This window comes from Coenobita brevimanus, chromosome 26 (assembly GCF_032717465.1).
Source record: "Coenobita brevimanus isolate Jiangsu-jjx chromosome 26, ASM3271746v2, whole genome shotgun sequence".
NCBI lineage: Eukaryota > Metazoa > Arthropoda > Malacostraca > Decapoda > Coenobitidae > Coenobita > Coenobita brevimanus.
The window spans coordinates 24,741,319-24,764,105 of NC_136979.1; the positions used below are offsets into that span (position 1 = coordinate 24,741,319).

Below are 22,787 nucleotides of genomic sequence, written 5' to 3' on the forward strand. Positions count from 1 at the left end.
ATCGGAACGGTAACATGGTAAAATTGCCGACGATACCACGGGCATTTGGAATTTATCTGGATGGATTCCTGCCGAGCACACGACGGGGAAAACAGTGTGACCAAAACCCAGGCGACTCGACAGAGAATGTATCGTACTACAGCATTGAACATTTAGCCTGACACTGAATACATATTAATATTTTAGAATAAATATCAGTCGTTTTGAAACCCTTCTCATCGGCGTGTGTACCAGTTTATAAACAAAGTTGCTTCTCTTTATTCTCTACCGAGTCAGCGACAGCGATCACTTTCCACAGTCACGAGACGGGGCTCTGGCAACAGTGTGAGAAACATGCACTTTGCCGAGGATTACAGTGCTAGGACAGGCAGAAGCAGGACCTTCCATGGCTGTGGATGAAGATAGTGATTCTGAGTGTGATTTCGAAGGATTTATGAGGGAGATTTGATTTTGAAGGATTTATGATGGAGGTTGAGGAGGAGCAACAGCCATTACCCACTAGTGACACCAGCAGCCATCCTCCGGGGACCCAGTAGGACTAACTACAGCCTTGGATACCACCTTCCATTCCCAGCAAGCCCACCAACACTAAAAGCTTAGTTATCATTCATAGCACAGTACCATTTATTATAATTACAATAGTACCAATATATGTATAGGTATATGGTAGGTATTTAGGGTGACTTTTCCGAGGGTTGCTGACATAATTCATTTTTCCCCATAAGCTCTGTTGTTAGTCCAACACGTTTTTGGTCCAACACGTGACCCATGCATGACAATATTACCGTGCTGGATGCGAGGGTACTGTATATATATATATATATATATATACAGTAGAACCTCTTTGGTCCGGACCCCTTTAATCCGGATTTCTGTTAATTCGGACAAAATTTAAAAATAGTAAGCTCCAAAAATATGTTGAAAGTAATTCTAAAGTCATTTTCAGTATCGGAGCGGAAAGTGATCATCATTCGTTTAGTCTCAGATCACGCTAGGTCGCAACATGGGCGCCTTTTTAAACACACGCTAGCATTCGTTCCATCAACTAGTTCACCAACCATTTATATTTTTATGCTGTATTTCAAAAGTTAATCCTCCTTACCATGCCCCTTAATGCAAGTGTAGCTTCTGCAATGAATAAAGGTGTTAAAAGGAGGAGTTTGCTTACACAAAAATGGGTCAGAATATTCTGCAGTGTTTAGTGATTACTGTAGGTTATTTTTTGTACTTAAATGTGCTTTACTTGTACATCAAACATTAGCTTCTTGCCCATATGGGCGTTATCAATATGCCAGAGATGACAATGTATTTTTTGCCTACATAAGTTTTATTTTTATTCCAAATATTACAGTTAATTAATTAATTTATTTTTTTGCCTACATGGGCCTTAGTCACCTACTACAATTTAAAATGTAGGCAAGTTTCTTGTCATGGCCTTACTTGTAAATTACTCAATACAAAACTATCGTTCATGATTAGTTTGGTTATTTTAGTATCCTTCCATCTTTTGCAGTTACATAGGGTTGATATATGCCACATATGTTAATAATTAACAAACATACCATATGTAGATAGTTTTTGGTATGAACTGGAGATTACCCTGATGGTCCGGACAATCTGCTAATTCGGACAACCCTTCCCCCCATATAGTCCGAATGAGAGAGGCTCTACTGTATATATATATATATATATATATATATATATACATACAGTATATACACTATATATATATATATATATATATATATATATACAGTATATACACTATATATATATATATACAGTATATACACTATACATGTATATATATATATATATATATATATATATATATATATATATATATACTATATATATATATATATATATATATATATATATATATATATATATATATATATATATATATAGTATATATATATATATATATATATATATATATATATATATATATATATATATATATAGTGTGTATATATATATATATATATATATATATATATATTTATATATTTATATATATATATATACACATACATACACAGTACAGTAATCCCTATACTATGGACGCCCATTTTCCGGACACCCCACTTACTGGACATTGTGGGCCTGCACCTTCGGAACCCAAAAATGGCCCAAAAAAGAAAAAATCCCCTCCAAATCCGAATTTTTTCCCACCCATAATTTGAAATTGCCGCACAGTGCTGAACAGCTGTTTACACTATGGGCCATTCACCCCTTCCTTCCTCTCCCCTCCCCCCTCCCCTGTCAGGATTTCCATTTGGTATTTTTCATTACCAAATGTGGGCCAATTTGGTAATGAATAATTAGTTGGTTACGAATCAGAAAAATGAATTACCAAACAGATTTTTCACATGTACGAAGATACACAGGATGGAGATGGTGGATTTTCTGCTTTCTCTGATTAATCTGCTAGCCTACATAGCGTGATAATAATCAACATGCTGTTAATTATAAGGAGAGTGATTACATGTATTTCCACTTGTATATATAATTAGTGAAGAATAAATGCTAGCTTTATGAATTTGGTAATGAAAAGTTAAATTTCTATCTATCTATCTATCTATCTATAGCCCGACGCCATAATCCCGCAAAGGATGGCCGCAGACAAAACGCCTCCAAGTCACTCTGTCACCCACCATTTGACTATCCTCCCCCCAACTCACCCCCCCCTCCCTCATATACCTCCACCTCATCCTCGGTCTACCCCTCCCTCTCCCTCCCTCCACCTCACTTACATACACCCTCTTAGTCAGTCTTTCATTCTCCATTCTCTCCAAATGTCCAAACCACCTCAGTGTATTTCTCCTAATCTTTTCAACCACATCCACATCTACCCCACAACGTTCCTTCACTTCTTCATTCGTCAACCTGTCCCTCCACGTCACTCCGCATGGTCCTCTCAAGCAACTCATTTCCACTGCTCTCACTCTTGACTTGTTCCCCTCTTGCAAGGTCCACGCCTCGCTTCCATACGTCAGGGTAGGGATCACAATACCATCATGCAGTGACTTCTTAACCTCCATACTCACCTCCCTATTTCTCATCACTGCTTTCAGTGTATCAACAACCTTCCTTCCCTGCTGTACCCTTTCACATACTTCATCCTTCAAAGTTCCACCCTTACTCATCACACTACCCAAGTACTTGAATGCACTCACATTCTCCATATCCTCACCATCCAACCTCACTGCACACTCTGTGACTTCATTCCTCTCAAACACCATAACTTTACTTTTGTTTACATTAACTTTCAGCTTCCTCCTCCTACACACTGTCCCAAATTCATTCACCAAACCTTGCAACTCCCATTCATCTTCACTCAACAATACTGTATCATCAGCAAACAGCAACACCGGAAGCTTCCAAATCTCACCCTCATTCATTAGGGCCACCCCCACATCCACTGCCCTACCTTGCATGCACCACCTTTACAACCCCATCCATATATATATTAAACAGCCATGGAGACATCACACACCCCTGTTTCAGTCCGACATTGAGATCAAAGAACTCACTCAGCTCACCATCCACTCGCACCGTAGCCCTAGCTCCCTCGTACATACTCTTCACAGCACTCAACAATTTCCCCTCCACTCCATATATTCTTAATACCTTCCACATACCTTGCCTATCTATTCAGTCATAAGCTTTCTCCAAGTCCATGAAGGCAGCATACACTTTCCTTCCCTTCTCTAGATACTTCTCCACTAAACATCTTAGAACAAATATCTGATCTACACACCCTTTTCCCTTCCTAAATCCCCCTAGTTCTTCTCCAACTAGCTCTTGTCATATGCCTAACCCTATCAATGAGTATTCTACCATATATTTTACCAGTCACACTAAGAAGGCAAATACCCCTATGGTTACCACATATTTCTCTCTCCCCTTTTCCTTTGTACAGAGGAACAATTATACCTGATTTCCAGTCCTCTGGAACCCTTCCCTCTTCCCAAGCCAGTCTACGAATACACAACTTCCATATCCACTCCACAACAATCTCACCCCCATACCTAAGCATTTCACCACACACTCCATCAATTCCTGGGGCCTTTCCCAGCTTAATCTTCTTCATCGCTTCCACTACTTCTGCCCTACTGATCTCTTCCTCCCTCCTCTCATCTCTTCTTCTCCCAGCCATTCTCCAACCACTTATACTCACACTGCTCTCACTCTCTACATTCAACAAATCCTCAAAGTGCTCCTTCCATCTCCTCAATTTCTCTCTCTTCTCCACCAACAGTCTGTTATTCCTATCTTTCACTCCCCTACTATTTCCCCTTTCACACTGCCTTACTTTCTTTACCTCCTTCCAAAACAATTTCTTACTCTCCTTCCATTTCACACTCAGATTCCTCCCAAACTCTTCATGCACTTTCTTCTTACTCTCCTTCACCAGTCTCTTAACCTTCCTTCTCCTGCTCACATATACCTCTCTCTTCTCTCTCTCATCTTCTCCCCTACCTCTTCTCGCCAACCATTCACCATATGCCTTCTTCTTTTGTTCCACAGCTCGTTTCACCTCATCATTCCACCATGCTGTCCCTTGTACACCCTTGCATCTCCTCCTCACTCCACAAACCGCCTCACACGCTGTGCCTATCTCTTCCGTGAATATCTTACATACGTCTTCCACCCCTTCCATCTGCTCTAGCTCATACCTTCCCAATCTTTCTTCCACTATTCTCTTATACTCTGTCATTTTCTCACTATCTTGCAATTTCTCCACTCTTCTCACAGGAGCTGCTTCCTCCTGTCTTCCCCTTCGCCTCCTCAACCACTTTCTTTGCATCTTTACCTTGGCCATCACTAAGTGATGGTCCGAGACTCCATTTCCCCACCCTCTCCACACTCTTGCATCCAACACTTGTCTTCTCATTCGCTCATCCACACACACGTAGTCTATCATTGCCTTTTGTTCAACAAGTTCATCATCCATCCTCCTCATTATTTTCCATGTATACCGGTGGATCATCTTACGACGAAGGTAGGTGTTGGCTATTGCCAACCCCTTGCAAGCACAGATGTCCACCAAATTTGGTAATGAAAATTGAGGAGTTTGGTAACGTGTCTGTTGCGATCTGGCAACTCTGTTTCTCCGTCACCAATACTGTCCAACAGTTACTGCCTAACTTCGATCGCGATAGATGCTTATCGTAATGGAAGCCACACGTGCTCATTTTTTGAGAATAAACAGTGAATAAAGTGCAATTCCTCGCCACTAGACCACACGGGAATTTACAGTGTTGTGCAATGTTAAATTAGAATTTAGAGTGCAAGGGATTAACTGTGGAGTGCAAATTATTGGTTGATACTGGTGGTTGAAACTGGCGTTGTGCAGTTAAGAACAATGTGCAGTGTTAAACAATTGTAACTCACAGTGCAAAGAATTAAGTACAGGACAACACTGGATTGTTGTACTTGCTTCAAGAGCATTTTCACCACTGCCAAAGCCTTAAAGAAGGGGGCCACAAATGTGCTGTAAGTACCCTGGCTGAGGTACAGTCACTTCTAATACCTCATTCTTTGGTTCCTTTTCATTTATTTCATGCTTTATGTCCATTATTGGTGTGAATAAGGTCTTAAATAGGTTTAAATAGGTACTATGCATGTCCAGTAGGGAGTTATTTAGGTGGCTTTCAAAGTTAGGGTGGGTTAGGGTCCTTAAGTACCAGTCCGGGAGCCAGGGGCCCACTGTCCGGACAGGATCACTTTCCGGACATGCCTTTGGTTCTATTATGTCGGATAGTGGAGGGATTACTGTATATATATCCATATGTACTGTGTATATATATATATATACAGTACTCGTCAGAAGTATTCAGCGTTGTCCGCCGGGCACGCAATACTTATGGCCCAAAAAGAATCACCCATTTTTGGGGGTAAGAATTGAGCAACAAGTTTGAGCTCCGAGCATGACGTCACGGTAGCCTGAGGCCTTCCGACACGCTGGTTGGTTCCCGCCTCAGTCGCCCATGGGCTGCCTGAGAGAGAGGAACTCCGCCGAGTGTCCCTCTCAAATTGCGCCATTTTTTACTGAGTGTCCTGCAGTGTTTTGGCCTTTAAAACTTTGTTATGGCACCTACCCGTGAACTATCGAGTGAAATCATATCCCAGATCATTGCTCTAAAGGAGGCAGGCCACCAGACAAAGGAAATTAGCGAATTGGTTGGTGTGGCACGATCGACAGTGCGTCGTTGGTGTGCTCGGTTTCGGGAGGAAAACAGTGGTGAAGTTCCCACAAAGAAACCGAGGTCTGGTAGGCCTATTAAAACTTCCCCAAGGTCTGTTAATGTTTTAAAACGTGCAGTGGAGTTTAATCCTCGTGTGAGTGCAAGGAAAATTAAGGAGAGCAACCCAGAAGTGTTTGGTGAGGTGTCAGTGAGAACAGTGTCTCGTAGGGTGCATGAGCTTGGTTACACAAGTCACAGGCCTGTGAAAAAGCCTCTTCTCTCTAGCAGCCAGAGAATTCGTAGGCTTGCCTTTGCTAATAAATATCTAAACTGGGGTGAGGAGCAATGGTTGTCAGTGTTGTGGTCTGATGAGGCAACGTTTAGTGTTACCTGTAACAGAGGAGCACGCAAAGGTAGTGACCCACTTGACCCACGGTATGTAGAAAGCACAGTTAAACATCGTGATTCACTCATGGTATGGGGTTGTTTCTCAGGGAAGGGTTTGGGGAAGCTTGTTGTACTTCCCAAGAACCTCAGAGTGAATCAGGATGTTTACCTGGAGCTTCTATGTGATCATTTACCAGACTCCTTCGAGCTAACAGGTGCACGAGTGTTTCAGCAGGATGGTGCACCTGCTCACAAGGCCAGATCGGTCACCAATTGGCTTCGTGACTGCGAGGTATCATTCATGACAGACTAGCCAGGAAATAGCCCAGACCTCAACCCGATTGAAAACCTCTGGTACCTCGTAAAGAAGAGTGTCCAAGGGAAGGACGTGAGCTCTCTGCCTAAGCTGGAAGCCGCAATTCGTGACTCCTGGGACAAAATACCGCTCCAGCACCTCAGGAGCCTCGCCCTTTCACTTCCAAGACGTCTCAGGTCCTTGAAGAAACATAAAGGCTACCCTAGGAAGCACTTAAGGTAAATAAAATGCATTATTTATATGTTTTTTCAATGTTGAAAGGTTTGTTTCTCAGGAGGGACGCAGGGCGCTCCATACTTCTGACGAGCACTGTATATATATATATATATATATATATTATATATATTCTTGTATACAGATTTAGAGCATTATGTTTATGTGTACACACACACACACACACACACACCGCTCGCTGGTGCAGTGGTAACGTTCTCGCTTGCCATCTGGTAGACGGGAGTTCGCGCCTCGCTCAGGTTGCGAAAAGTTTCACTGACGAAGTGGGTGGTTACTGTCCCCTTGAGCAAGGGGATGGGTGTGTGCATGTGTGAAGGTCACAGCCTTGCCTTTAGATCGGACTATATGAGCTCTCAGCTCCCTTCCAGGAGGGTAAAAGCTGACGATCACGACCATGAGGTGATCCTGACTGACCCAGTGAATTACACACACACGTATATACTGTGGAAATGGGAGAAGGCATGGCTGAAGTGATATATATGAAATTAGAAACTGGAGAGAATGTTAAGAGAGATATGGCAGTAGTGTATGTTCCCCCAAAGACGAGAGCATGGAAGGATGATGAATACCATGAGATGTTGTCAGATATGGCTAGCTATTTGCAAAAAGTAATTGAGAAAAGCAATAATATAATTTTAGTGGGTGACTTTAACTGTAAAGAGGTGAACTGGGAGGAATGGTACTCGGGAGGCGGCGAGGATTCATGGGGCACTATGTTATTAAATATTTTAATGAATAATGTGATGACGCAATGGGTCAAAGAAGAGACACAGTTTCAAGGTGAGGACACACCAGCAAGGTTAGATTTACTGTTCACCAAAGAACCGGATGTAATAGAATCATTGAAATATCTCTGTCCTTTAGGAAAAAGTGATAATGTGGTCACTGAGTTCCAGATGTTAATAGGGAACGTCGAGCCAAGAGACGAGCTTCATAGACTGGGAAGATACAACTTTGGGAAAGCAAATTTTACAGGATTGAGAAACTTTTTTGAAAATGCGGATTGGAGAAAATTCAGAGAAACAAGAGAGATACAAAGGAAGTGGGATATCTTTCTAGACCTCTATAATTTGGGAGTGGAAAAATTTGTACCAAGAGTAAGAGAGAAAGAAAACAGGAAAAAGGAGTGGTTTAATAGAAGGTGTATGATAGCAAAAAAAGAGAGAGAGATAAGGCGTGGAACAATTGGAGAAAGAGAGGTAACAACAGAACAAAGGAAGAATATAAAAGAACAAGAAATGAATACACAAGAATTCGTAGAGAAGAAGAAAGGAATTTTGAAAAAGGTATAATAAACAAATGCAAGGATGAACCCAAACTGTTTTATAGATTTGTTAATGGCAAACTGAAACAAAAGGAAGGAATCACCAAACTGAAAGTAGAAGGAGAGGTCTTTAAAGATGCTGCAATGCAAGCAGAAATAATGAACAAACGTTTCCAGTCAGTTTTCACTAAAGAAAAGGAGCTTGTGGAAGGGGAGGGAGTGATTAGAAATGTTCCGGTGATAAAAGATATAAAAGTGGAGGTACAGGAAGTTTATAAATTACTGGAAACTCAAGATGTAAGGAAAGCCCCAGGACCTGATGGAATTTCTAATTGGGTACTGAAGGAATGCAGAGAACAACTGGCGGATAAAATTCACAGTTTAATCGTATGCTCACTGGAAGAGGGGAAAGTGCCACAAGAATGGAAGAGGGCAAATGTGGTACCAATTTACAAGGGAGGAAACAGGGAAGAACCCCTGAATTATAGACCAGTGTCTGTAACCAGCATGGTCGCAAAATTGTGTGAGAGAATCCTGAAAGACAGATGGATAAAATATCTGGAAGAGATGAATATTTTTTCTGAATGTCAGTTTGGATTCAGAAGTGGAAGGTCATGTATTTCTAACTTGTTGAGCTTTTACTCAAGAGCGATTGACGTGGTACAGGAGAGAGATGGTTGGGTGGATTGTGTGTACTTAGACTTAGAGAAGGCCTTTGAGAAGGTACCTCATAAGAGACTAATGTGGAAACTAGAATATATAGGAGGACTGAAGGGGAAACTTCTGGAATGGATGAGAGACTTTTTGAGAGACAGGCAAATGAGGACAGTAATAAAGGATAGGATGTCTGGATGGAGGAAGTAACAAGTGGAGTCCCTCAAGGCTCGGTGTTGGCGCCAGTAATGTTCCTGATTTATGTATATGATATGGTAGATGGAGTGAACAGTTATGCAAGTCTTTTTGCTGATGATGTGAAGATCTTGAGGAAGGTAGAGGTTGAGGAGGATTGTAAAATACTCCAGGAGGATTTGGATAGGATTCACAATTGGAGCCCGACATGGGAAATGAAATTTAATGTAAAGAAATGTAAAATATTGGAAATGGGTAAAAGTACCAGGAGGCCATCACTGAATTATTTGTTGGGTAATGAATTAATCACAAAAATGAGAGAAGAGAAAGATTTGGGAGTGCTGGTCCAAGATATTTTTTCACCAGAAAAGCACATTAATAAGATAGTTGGAGAGACTTATAAACTCTTGACTAACATAAGAGTAGCATTTCATTATATGGATGAGATGATGAAAAAATTGATAGTGGCCATGATCTGCCCCAGGTTAGAATATGCAGCGGTAGTGTGGTCCCCACACAAAAAGAAAGATATAAACAAGATTGAGAGAATACAAAGAACAGCAACCAAGATGGTCCCCAGTCTGGCAGATCTGTCATACAGAGAGAGGCTGGAAAAGCTGGATTTGCCTTCCTTAGAGGAAAGGAGAAAGAGGGGAGACATGATTGCAGTGTTCAGGACCATGGTGGGAGTAGATAAAATTGACAAAGAAGATCTGTTTGTATGGGATAATAGAGCAACAAGAGGACACAGAATGAAATTGAAAAAGTCAAGCTGCTTGAAGAATATCAAGAAATATATCTTTCCTTACAGAAGTATAGACTTATGGAATAGCTTGGACAAAGAGATCGTCCAGTCTAAAAACTTAAACAAATTTAAAGCTAAATTTGACTTATTGAGAAACAGCGACGGAAACCCACGAGCATAGTACATTCCGTGTATATCATCATTCATTCATTCATTGCCAGACGCCATGTATCCCAAACGAGGTGACCAAGGGCTCAGAGTTAATTGTTTTACAGGGAGGGGACTAATCCTCCACCAACCCCACTCGACACGTAGGGAGAACGTTATGCGAACAGCATCTGGTGTTCCCATGCGGTCACCCATCCAAGTACTAACCAGACCCAACGTTGCTTAACTTCGCTGATCGGACGGGAAGCGGTGTACTCAGCGTGGCATGGCGTGTATATCACAATTAGGTATATTAGATAAATACGTAAATATTTGGAACAACTTAGACAAAGAGGTGGTGCATGAGAAAGACATTCATGTGTGTAAAGGTAGACTTTATAAATGTGGATATGGAGACAGGACAACACGAGTATTGCTCAATTCCTGTATACTACAAATAGGTAAATACACACACACACACACACACACACACACACACACACACACACACACACACACACACGAAAATGGAAGAGGGCAAATGTGGTACCAATTTACCAATTTATAAGGGAGGATACAGGGAAGAACCTCTGAATTATAGACCAGTGTCCCTAACCAGCATGGTCGCAAAATTGTGCGAAAGAATTCTGAAAGATGGATAAAATATCTGGAAGAGATGAATATTTTGACTGATAGCCAGTTTGGATTTAGAAGTGGAAGGTCATGTGTTTCCAACTTGTTGAGTTTTTACTCAAGAGCGATTGACGTGCTTCAGGAGAGAGATGGTTGGGTGGATTGTGTGTACTGTATTCAGATTTGGAGATGGCCTTCGACAATGTACCCCATAAGAGACTAATGTGGAAACTAGAGCATATAGGAGGACTGAAGGGGAACCTCCTGGAATGGATGAGAGATTTTTTGAGAAACAGACATATGAGGACAGTAATAAAGGATAGGATGTCTGAATGGAGTGAAGTAACAAGTGTAGTCCCACATGGCTTTGGTATTGGCACCAGTAATGTTCCTGATTTATGTAAATGATATGGTAGATGGAGTGAACAGTTATGCAAGACTTTTTGCTGATGATGCAAAGATCTTGAGGAAGGTAGAGGTTGAGGACGATTGTAAAATGTTGCAGTAGGATCTGGATAGGATATACGATTGGGGCCGGATGTGAGAAATGAAGTTTAATGCAAAGAAGTGTAAAATATTGGAAATGGGTAAAAGTGCCAAGAGGCCATCATTGAATTATTTGATGGGTGATGAACCAATCATAAAAGCAAGAGAAGAGAAAGATTTAGGAGTGCTGGTCCAGGACAGTTTGTCACCTGGAAAACACATTAATAAGGCAGTTAGAGAGACTTATAAACTCCTGACTAATATAAGCATAGCTTTTCATGATATGGGTGAGGAGATGATGAAAAAATTGATCGTGGCCATGATTCGCCCCAGGTTAGAATATGTAGCAGTAGTGTGGTCCCCACACAAAAAGAAAGATATAAGCAAGGTTGAGAGAATAGAAAGAACAGCAACCAAAATGGTCCCCAGTCTGGCAGATCGTACAGAGAGAGGCTGGAAAAGCTGGACTTGCCTTCCTTGGAAGAATGGAGAAAGAGAAGCAACATGATTGCAGTGTTCAGGACCATGGTGGGAGTAGATAAAATTGACAAAGAGGATCTGTTTTTATGGGATAAGAGCAACAAGAGGACACGGAATGAAACTGAAGAAACCAAGCTGCTTGAAGGATATCAAGAAATATAGTTTTCCTTCTAGATGTATAGACCTGTGGAATAGCCTGGACAAAGAGATAGTCCAGTCTAAAAACTTAAACGAGTTTAAATCTAAATTTGACTTATTAAGAAACAGAGACAGGACTCCATGAGTTTAGCTCATTTCCTGTATATCACAATTAGGTAAATTAGACCAACCATACGTGCTCCCAACGTGTCAGCAAGTGGGTTGGTGGAGGGTTAGCGCCCCTCCCCGTAAAACAAATAACTCAAAGTCGATGGCCACCCCTTACGGGACTGTGGTGTCTGGCAATAGATAGAGGTAAATACACACACACACACACACACACCTATAAGAAAAGCTTGGGTAAATCTCCTAGAAGAACACAGTATGATAACAGAAAGACAGTTTGGTTTTAGAAAAGGAAAATCATTGTGTTACTAATCTGTTGAGCTACTATGACAGAGTAACAGACACATTACAGGAAAGAGAAGGATGGGTGGACAGTATCTATTTAGATTTCAAGAGAGCACATGACACAGTACCACACCAAAGACTTTTATGGAAACTGTACCATCAAGGAGGAATTCGAGGCAAACTGTATTGTTGGATGCAAGATTTTCTCATGAAAAGAAAAATGAGAACAGTACTAAGGAGAAATTACTCATCATGGAAAGAAGTGACTAGTGGAGTACCACAGGGCTCAGTGCTGGCACCAATCATGTTTTTAGTGTATATAAATGATAAAGACAGTAACACTGGAAATGAAAGCTATCTAAATATGTTTGCTGATGATGCAAAAATACAAAGGAGAATTACTGATGCAAAAATACAAAGGAGAATTACTAACACAGACTTTTGTAAAGAGCTACAAGAAGAATTAAATAAACTTCATGAATGGAGTAATACATGGCAAATGGAATTCAGTGTGGACAATTGTCATGTAATCAAGTCTGGTAAAAGTGGAAAAAGACCTGATTGGGATTATACATTAGGAAATAAAACCCTACACACATCAGAAAGAGAGAAGGACCTAGGTGTGATTGTCAATAACAGACTATCTTCGGCTGACCACATCAGTGAGAAGGTACGGAACATGTATACGATGGAACACATTCTATCCATTTCTCCTTTCTCTGAAATCTCCATTCTAGGAGATTTCAATGTTCACCACCACCTTTGGCTCTCCTCTCCTTTCACGGATCCACCTTGTGAACAAGACTACATCTTTTCTATCCTTAATGACCTAGAGCAGCTTGTACAGCACCCTACCCGTATCCCTGATCGCCTTGGAGAGAGCTGCAACATACTTGACCTCTTCCTCACAACTAATCCTTCTGCTTACTCTGTGAATCTTTTCTCTCCGTTGGGCTCCTCCGATCACAACCTTATTACCTTAACCTGTCCTATCACTCCGGTACGGCCTGTGGACCCTCCAGGGAAACGTCGTCTATGGCATTTTGGAGCCGCGGACTGGGAGGCCCTCAGGCAGTACTTCTTTGATTTTCCGTGGAATGATTATTGCTTCCATGGCCGTGAGCCATCTGAGTGTGCCTTGCGCATTACGGAGGTTATTCTCTCGGGCATGGAAGCATACATTCCTTTCTCATATCCTTTGACTAACGCAAGAAAGCCTTGGTTTAATCACGCTTGTTCTAATGCTGTCCACAACAAGGAGAGGGCCTACAAAGGTACCGGAGCCAACCCACCCCTGAATCACATCATCTTTATGTTTCTGGCCGGAATCGTGCTAAGTCTGTTCTTTGCTCTACTAAAAATAATTTCATCCATACTAAACGCTCGCAACTCTCCAACTCGAATTCTTCCCGCTCCTTCTGGCACCTTGCCAAAAATCTTTCTAACAACTTTTCCTCATCATCTTTCCCTCCTCTTTTCTACTCTGATGGTTCTGTAGCTATTTCTTCTACTGATAAAGCAGATCTCTTCGCATAGACTTTCTCCTCCAATTCCACCTTAGACGATTCCGGTGCTGTTCCTCCATCTCTTCCCCCCTCTGACTTCCTCATGGCTGACATTAAAATGTCTTCAGTTGATGTACTGTATTTTCTGCCACCACTGGCCTCAGTACTAACAAGGCATTTGGGCCTGATGGGGTCCCTCCTGTTGTTCTCAAGAACTGTGCTTCTGTGCTTACACCCTGCCTAGGCAAACTCTTTCGCCTTTGTCTGTCAACTTGTACCTTTCCTTCTTGCTGGAAGTTTGCTCTCATTCAGCCAGTCCCAAAGAAGGGTGACCACTCCCAACCCTCCAACTATCGTCCAATTGCTTTAACGTCCTGTATTTCAAAAGTTTTCGAGTTAATTCTCAATAGAAAAATTTTAAGGCATCTTTCCTATCACAACCTTTTTTCCGATCGTCAGTACGGATTCCGTTAGGGACGCTCCACTGGCGATCTTCTCACCTACCTTTCAGACTCCTGGTCATCCTCCTTTCGGGACTTTGGCGAAAGCTTTGCCATTGCTCTTGACATCTCAAAGGCTTTCGATCGAGTCTGGCATAAATCTTTAATTTCCAAACTACCCTCCTACGGTTTCTATCCTTCTATCTGTGCCTTCATCGCTAGCTTCCTTTCTGGTCGTTCTATAGCTGCTGTTGTAGACGGCCATCGTTCTTCTTCTAGATCTATCAACAGGGGTGTTCCTCAGGGCTCTGTCCTATCACCAACTCTCTTCCTTTTATTCATCAATGATCTTCTAAACTGTACATCTAACCCTATCCACTCATACGCTGATGACTCCACCCTTCACCTTTCCATTCGGTTCCCGCAACGCCCATCTCAACAGTTACTTCAACAAACAAGGGATGAGGCTATGGCACACCTAATGTCTGACTTGGCTCGTATCTCTGACTGGGGTAAAAATAATATGGTTGTTTTTAATGCATCTAAGACTCAGTTCCTACACCTATCAACCCGACAAAATCTTCCACAGGTATACCCACTAATGTTTAATAATATTCAGCTTAATCCTGCATCATCCTTGAACATGCTTGGGGTTTCATTTACTCGGGACTTATCTTGGAAAGATCATTTTACATCTCTTGTAAAATCTGCTTCCAAGAGATTGGGTGTGCTAAGCCGACTCCGCTCTTTCTTTACCCCTGCACAATTGTTGACTCTATACAGGGGTTTTATCCGCCCCTGTGTGGAGTACAACTCTCATGTGTGGGGAGGCTCCCCACATACAGCTCTTCTCAATAGGGTGGAGTCAAAGGCTTTTCGTCTCATTAACTCTCCTCCTCTTACTGACTCCCTTCAACCTCTGTCTCTTCGCCGCACTGTTGCATCTTTATCTCTTTACTGTCGCTACTTTAATGGTCACTGCTCCTCTGAACTGTCTGCTTTCATTCCTCCACCTCTACGACGGGCGCGTAGCATTCGTTTGGCAGCAAACTCTCATCCTTTTTCTGTCCAACTCTCTGATGCAAGAGTTAACCATTACTCCCAGTCTTTCATTTATGCAACAGGTCAGCTCTGGAACTGTCTCCCTCTGTCTGTATTTCCTGCTGCCTATGATCTCCAGTCTTTCAAACGCAGTGTGTCCAGGCATCTCAAAATGATCGGATCTTGAATTTGGCTCTGTTGTATTTTGTTTTTCTCTTGGAAGGAACTGTTACTGCGGGCTCATGGCCTTTGGTTCCTTCTTCCTCGCATTAAAAAAAAAAAAAAAAAAAAAAAAAAAAAAAAATGAAGACATGCTAAGAAAGATAATAACATCATTCATCAGACCAACCCTGGAGTTTGCATCAGTAGTCTGGAGTCCTCATCTCAAAAAACACATAGACAAGATTGAAAAAGTTCAAAGGGCCGCTACGAGATGGGTACCAAGCTTATGGGATCTAAGCTACGAAGAAAGACTAAATAAACTGAATCTACCAACACTAGAGGAGAGAAGGAAAAGATGTGATATGATTATGCTATATAAATGCATATCAGGGAAGGAGAAAATACACATAAATGATTACTTAACGTATGGGGAAGCATCAGCAAGAGGACACTGCAAGAAACTGCATAAAAAGAGAAGTGATAAAGACGTAAGGAAATTTAGTTCCCAAATAGAGCAATTGATCAGTGGAATGCACTACAGAATGAAATAGTGTGTGCCAAAACAGTTCAAAAATTTAAGGATATGTATGATAAATATGATTTAAGACACGGGACAGTACGAGCTTGACACATTCCTGTAAAGATACAATTAGGTAAGAACACGCACACACATGATGCTCTGTTTCGTCTCATTGGCTGCCCACATTGAGTTTGGCGATAGTTTAGCTGATGATTTCTATGGACTGGACACAAAACAAAATGCCCATATGAGCTAATTACAGCAGTTTCTCATTACACGTATTTACAGTTTTTCCTTTTTTAAGTTTTCGTTAGATTTTTTTTTTTTTTTTTTTTTTTTTTTTTTTTAGCTGGGAAATATTAATTATTTCCATGGTAGGAAAAAGAAAAATTTTCCATTTTTTCTGCAAGACATCGCTGGCAGCATCTTCTTGGCAACCGACTTGTTGCATGCTCTCAGCTCAACTCATTTCCATGCATACATCTTACTCTCACTTTTAAAAAAGAACATATTTTTAGTTCTTGCAGCCCCATCTGTAGAAAATAATAAAATGTTTTTGTAAATATGCACTTAAGTGATGCCAGCCTGTCTCGTTTGTGTTATATACATAGCTATTGACCCACTTTTGGTTCTACTCATTTTAATCTATGCATCACATTCTCACTTTTAATAAATAACATTTTTAGCATCTGTAACTGAACAGGTATTTAACACTGGCCAGCCAGTGACGTTATTTGTCATCTGAAAAACTCCCACAAGCTGACAGATGATGTTATTTGCATCATCAAAGTAAACTATTCGCCAAAAATCCACTTATTGTTCGATGTTCATGGGATTAGGTTTGAAATGCAATGTTATTTACGTCATCAAAGTAAAGCATTTGCCAAAAATCCTTTTATTGTTCAATATTCATGGGATTAGGTTTAAAATATGTGCCAATGTCTTCCCTTTCTTTCTGTGCTCTACAAACATCATTGGGTGGTAAGTGTAGATATATTTACAGGAAACTCGCACCGAACACGTGAGTTTTGTTCCTACCGTGCCGCGTTAGGTGCGAAATCGCGTATATTTAAACTACTCCGTATTTTGCTCCCTAGACCCCCCAAATGTGTTGTTTTGCTGTTATCTGTCACTGGTAATCACTAGAAAGCACTTTAAGTGGTTAGAAGGTTTATTTAATGGTATAACTCACAAATACAGTACTCCACAGCAAAACTTCAACACACAAATACGTAAACACAAGGAAACATTCCGACGCCTATCATAGGTAATCATATAAATCAGGTTAACTGGTACCAGGGCTTTATTTAATGCTTTATCTTTTTTGAGTGCTTTAACTTACAAGCACATACCAGAACAGTACATATTTAACTTAGAAATGCAGTACTGTGGAAAAGCTGTACCGCACGTCTTTAACGAACAAACAAAAAAGGCAATATTCCGACGCCGATCATGGGTAATCATATAAATCAGGTTAACTGGTTACAAGGCTTTATTTAATGCTTTAATTGCTTACAAGTACATACCAGAACAGTAAATATTTAACTTACAAATACAGTACTGTAGAAAAGCAGTACAGTAAGAGTTTAACGAACAAACAAAAAAGGCAGTTTTCCGACGCCGATCATGGGTAATCATATAATTCGGGTTAACTGGTTACAAGGCTTTATTTAATGATTTAACTTTATTTAAGTGCTTACAAGTACAGTACATATGAGAACAGTAAATATTTAACTTACAAATACTGTACAGTACTGTGGAAAAAATGAACAAATAAAAAAGGCAATATTCTGACTCACTGAATAATTTCCTGCCTAGATCGTTACGTAATCAAAACAAACCGCGCGCACTGCGGTGACGTTCGAGGATTTGATCTTTCAAAGGCCTCTCCTGCGTTAATTTGTAGTTTTCATAATGGTTCTTTAATCTTACTTTGTCTTATATGTATCCCGGCCCTTACCGTGTATAATTGCGGGTGCGTTCCGTGAGATCGTGTTCGATGCAAGTTTCCTGTACTGTATATTGATTCTTTATTTTTTTACTGCATGCATATACAGTATATTTACCCATTTTCACCCAGTGTCCTAAGTCTAAGATGGAACTGGGCATTTTCAAAATTTGATAAAGAAGGGAACCCCAGGGTAGGGACCTATGAGCTCCGCAACTACGAGCCGATAAGCGAAGGGCAGTACGCTTGGTGTCCTTCCAACAAAATCCTCGTATAGAAACTCTGGGTTCTAATTGGTTAAATACTGGCAAATCTATCAGTTTCTTTAACGTATTTGTGCCCAGCATCCCGGGGTAGGGACCTAAGAGCTTTGTGACTATGAGCTGATAGGTGGGGGGCGGTACGCTTAGTGCCCTTCCGGCAAAATCCCTCACACAGGAACTCTGGGAGCTAATGAGTTAATCTACAGTCTCACCTCCCCTAACACAGGTATTTGCCACAGCACCGACCTCGTGTTAGGCAAATATCTCGTTACAGGGACATTTGAAAACCCCTATTTCCTTCCGCACCCCAGCCCAAAGTCCACTTTTTGCCCTGTTGTGGTGCAAAATTTTTGTATACCCCCCTGTTTAAACCTCCTGAAAGCATTAATATGGTTATAAAAAATACATTAGGTCAGTAGGACTTTTTTATTTATTGTAGTGTACCTTATGTGGGGAGAAGGGCAGACACACATTGCCGGAGATGAGGTATGGTGAGTTTTGCAACACAAGGCAAGCTGAGGAGGATGGTATTAGTAGGAGTGGGCCGAATAGGGAACGCAGGAGGTGGGAGGGAGGTAGGGGGGTCCTGATTTGTTTTGTGGCTGGGAGAACGAGAAAGGCGAAGAGTGATTGGCGGGCGATGATGTCAAGTATTGTAAGGCTGTGCGATGCACACCGCGGCACAGCCCGCCTGGTTCAAATTACTGTGTTACACTAATAGTGCCCATGTTAGAATGTTTATTTCCTTCCACAAAATCGTGCCACGTTAGAGCAATATTGCGTTAGAGCAGACTGCTAACGGCGGGGACAGATTGTATATACTGTATGCACTGTGTTAGTATTAGTGAGTTCTTGTTTAGTTCATTCTTGAATGCATGTGTTATTGTACTGTAGAACAAACTCGTATGAACAGTTAGAGACTAAAATAAATGAAGTAGCATGGAAAATATCATCAGAAATTAAATAAAATACTGTAGGAGTATAAATATTTATGAGACGGTGTGCTGATGGAGTACACTTGGCCTTCCTTACGATGTTTGTACCAAGTAATGGTGATGTTGGTTGCTTACTCATTATTTTATGCATATACTATTGTAGAACAAACACTTGCAAACAGAGACTAAAATGAATAAAATACAGTAGCACAAAAAATAATGTTGAAAAGATAGAAAGAGTACTAAAATGAATAAAATAGCACAAAAAATTACATTGAAAAGATAGAAAGAGTATTAACAATTATGCAGGCTGCCTACATTTTTTCACGTCATTTTTATGGTGTTAGTAATGGTGATGTTGGTTGTTTGCTCTTTATTTTATACATATACAGTAATCCCCCATTTATCCAGACATTACAGAGCCAAAGGCACGTCTGGGTAGTGGCAACATCCGGATAATGAACACTATTTCCCTACCATATCCAGACTCTACCTATATGCACCTCCAACCTATACCTGACCTATTTGTACAGTACCTGTGCTTTATTTGGCAGTGTGTTCTGGTCATTCAGGCATATTTAGACATCAAAACACACGTAGGAATATCCTAAGTAATGCTAAACACCAGGAAAAACATACAGAAAAACCACTGAAAAGCAAAAAACACCTTACCTATGCACTACTGAAGTACAGTACAGTACCCCTCCTTATTTTGGCAGTGTTTTCTGGTCAGTCTGCCATATGTAGACATCAAAACACACATAGGAATATCCAAAGTAATGCACAAAAAAAAAAAAAAAAAAAAAAAAAAAAAATGTCTGTCTGTTTGTCTGTTGCCAGATGCCACAATCCCATAAGGGGTGGCCACTTGACTTTGAGTTAAATTGAAAACCAAAAAACAACCGACCTATACACGACTCTATGTACAGTAGCCCTCCTAATTTTGACTCTGTTTTCAGGTCAGTCTGCCATATTTAGACATCAAAACACACATAGGAATATCCAAAGTAATGCTGAACACCAATAAAAACCATGAAAAAAAACATTGAAAACCATAAAACACCTGACCTATACACTACAGTATGTACAGTATCCCTACTAATTTTGGCAGTTTTCCAGTCATTTTGCCATATTTAGACATCAAAACACACATAGGGTTTATCCATATTAATGCTAAACATCTTGAAAACAGTGCATAAATAACAAAAATGCACAAAAAAAACTGACAACCAGAAATTGGTTATAATGGTATTAATGGTATACCATCATCTTTGCTGGTGTTTATGCTGTAAGATAAGCTAATAAAAACACATAAAACTGACAAGTAAAAGTACACAGATTCAGCAAGAATAAAGTGTTCAAGAGGAAAACTTACCTTCATATAACTTCCCACCATCCTAGTGCAAAGTTTTGCCAGCATCTTTCAAGAGTTAAGCATATGTCTAGTTGAAGAATTTAGATGTCGATTGGCCATGCGGAAACACAACTCACTGTGACTGGGAGACTTTCGACCGTAGATAGAGAGGCATACGGCTACTGTCACTGAACATGTACTCATAGCTTGTGGTCTGTGTTCGATGGAGGTGGCGGTTGGGAAACAGCCCCCGTGGCCATGCAGTATAAGATATTCAGTGGGGAATGCATCCGGACGTTTTGACACTGCTTGCGGGTTCCAGTTATATTACTCAGGTGCTGGAGGTTCGTTGGGAATGATAGGACGAGCATGTGACTTTGACCATACAGTACAGGGGTGGATGAACATTTTAGCTCTGGTCGTGGGTTACAGACTACTTCCTGCTCACAGCTCGAGCCCAGTGGCCATGATACCGAATGTTTGAACATGTCGGCTGGCCGGCCAAAGTTCTCGGGGACTTTTACATCTGGATAGTAGCAAGTAAATTCGGATAGTTTAATAAAGCCAAAGCCCAGCATCTGGATAATGAATACATCCGGATACTAAGCATCTGGATAAATGAGGGATTACTGTACTATTGTAGAACAAACACTTACCAACAAAAAGAGACTAAAATGAATAAAATAGCACCAAAAATAACATTAACCCCTAAACCGCGGGGTTGTTTTTGCCTGACTTGCATGTCTCGCGGGCATATTTGCGCTCCGACAGACTCTCTAAAAATATTTGCCAAAAATCAGTTATTAGTCCTAGAATATTATAATTAAGTATGCTTATTGCACATACCTTCAGCTTTCTCCTGGGATGTTTGTTGAGCCTTCATCAAGTACCGTAGGACTTGTGGAGACCTCTGAAGTTGGGTAACGAAGTCTTCACGTTACACTTCCCGACAACCCATAATATGATTACCACAGCCTGATATTATCACTAGAAACACTATTCTATGATTCTCAGATTGTTTGGAATCCATACTCCAAAAAAAAAAAAAACTGTGAAAGCAATGAAAATTACGAACGCGTATGACCTTCTCACTTGTGCTCGTTCTCCGCTGGTGTTCTGTCATTTATTATTCATAAAAACACTCACAGTTTATATTTCCATTACTATATAACACTTATATATATCTACAGTCTTTATCCATAAGTTTCCTTCAGTAATAGTTGTTCATTGTCACTGTAGGGATTCAGTTTTTCTTTCAGTAAAATACGTAGCATTCACTTTCTCATCCTTTATACTCTCATTGAGAGTGAATCTGTCACTTTCATTGTCACTTTCATAACTCATAGTATTCATACATGCTAGAGTGAAACTTTCACTTTCATTACTCCTAGTATATATACTCGTATTCTTCTACTACTACTCATTTACATTTCTGTTTACATTCTCTATTTTTTTACATTATTTACATTTCTACTGTATTTTACACTTTGTTATGCAGTCACTTGCAGTAACTTATAAAACTATTTTCCACTGTTCACTTATATTTACATTCATTGCTTTCACTTGCTGTTTACACATGATTTACATTTCCACTTGCACTGTTTTACTCACCAGATAGATCATAGTCACTGTCTATCATTTACATTGACAAATTAACCAGTTCCTGTTCCACAGCAGTCACTTACCCCCTTACCTCATTCCACACGAGGTTTAGTAAGGGGTAGAGGTCACAGGGCCCTTTGCATGGGGCTAAAAAGCAGCGGAATTGGACAGGCACGAATCCGACGTCCTTTCACCTTGAAAGACGACAGTAAACTGAATACAGTGTGGTGGCCTGCCTAGGGGAAGTGCAATGCTGCCAATGTCAGCGGGGTGAAAGTTGCTAATATATACGCTATGAAATGATTGGCAGGAAATCTAGACAATACATAATAAATTAGGTAGTTCCAGGTGAATGTAAATATCACTTAGGCTTCTCCCTTCCTTTCTTATATATATTTTTATAATGAGAATAGATTATGTGGCATATTTCAAGGGGAAATAAACAGTGAAAATTAGCAAACGAGTGCAAGTGAGGTGTTGTCAGGTGATAATTAGCCAATTCCAGGTGTATGGCAACTATCACTTCCTTATTTCTTTCTTGTATATATTATTTGGTATAAGAATAGGGCATAGGACTTATTTCAATGGATGAAATCAGTGGAAAATTCCAGGGAAGATTGACTTAGCGTAGCATGGCCGGGCAGGCGAGAGGATAGGGTAATGGAGGGGAGGTAGGGAGGGAGGTCAAGAACGGGAAGAAATGGCAAAATTGTCAACAATGGATGGGAGT

General features: G+C 40.6%; 1 protein-coding gene and 1 pseudogene across 1 annotated transcript in view; one reads left to right on the forward strand and one right to left on the reverse strand.

The window, feature by feature from the left end:
* Positions 1-22,787, forward strand: part of LOC145394188 (tether containing UBX domain for GLUT4) — a 673,993-nt gene that overhangs the window by 235,163 nt on the left and 416,043 nt on the right. The window lies entirely within an intron of this gene.
* On the reverse strand, positions 10,319-10,438 carry LOC145394255 (5S ribosomal RNA; annotated as a pseudogene).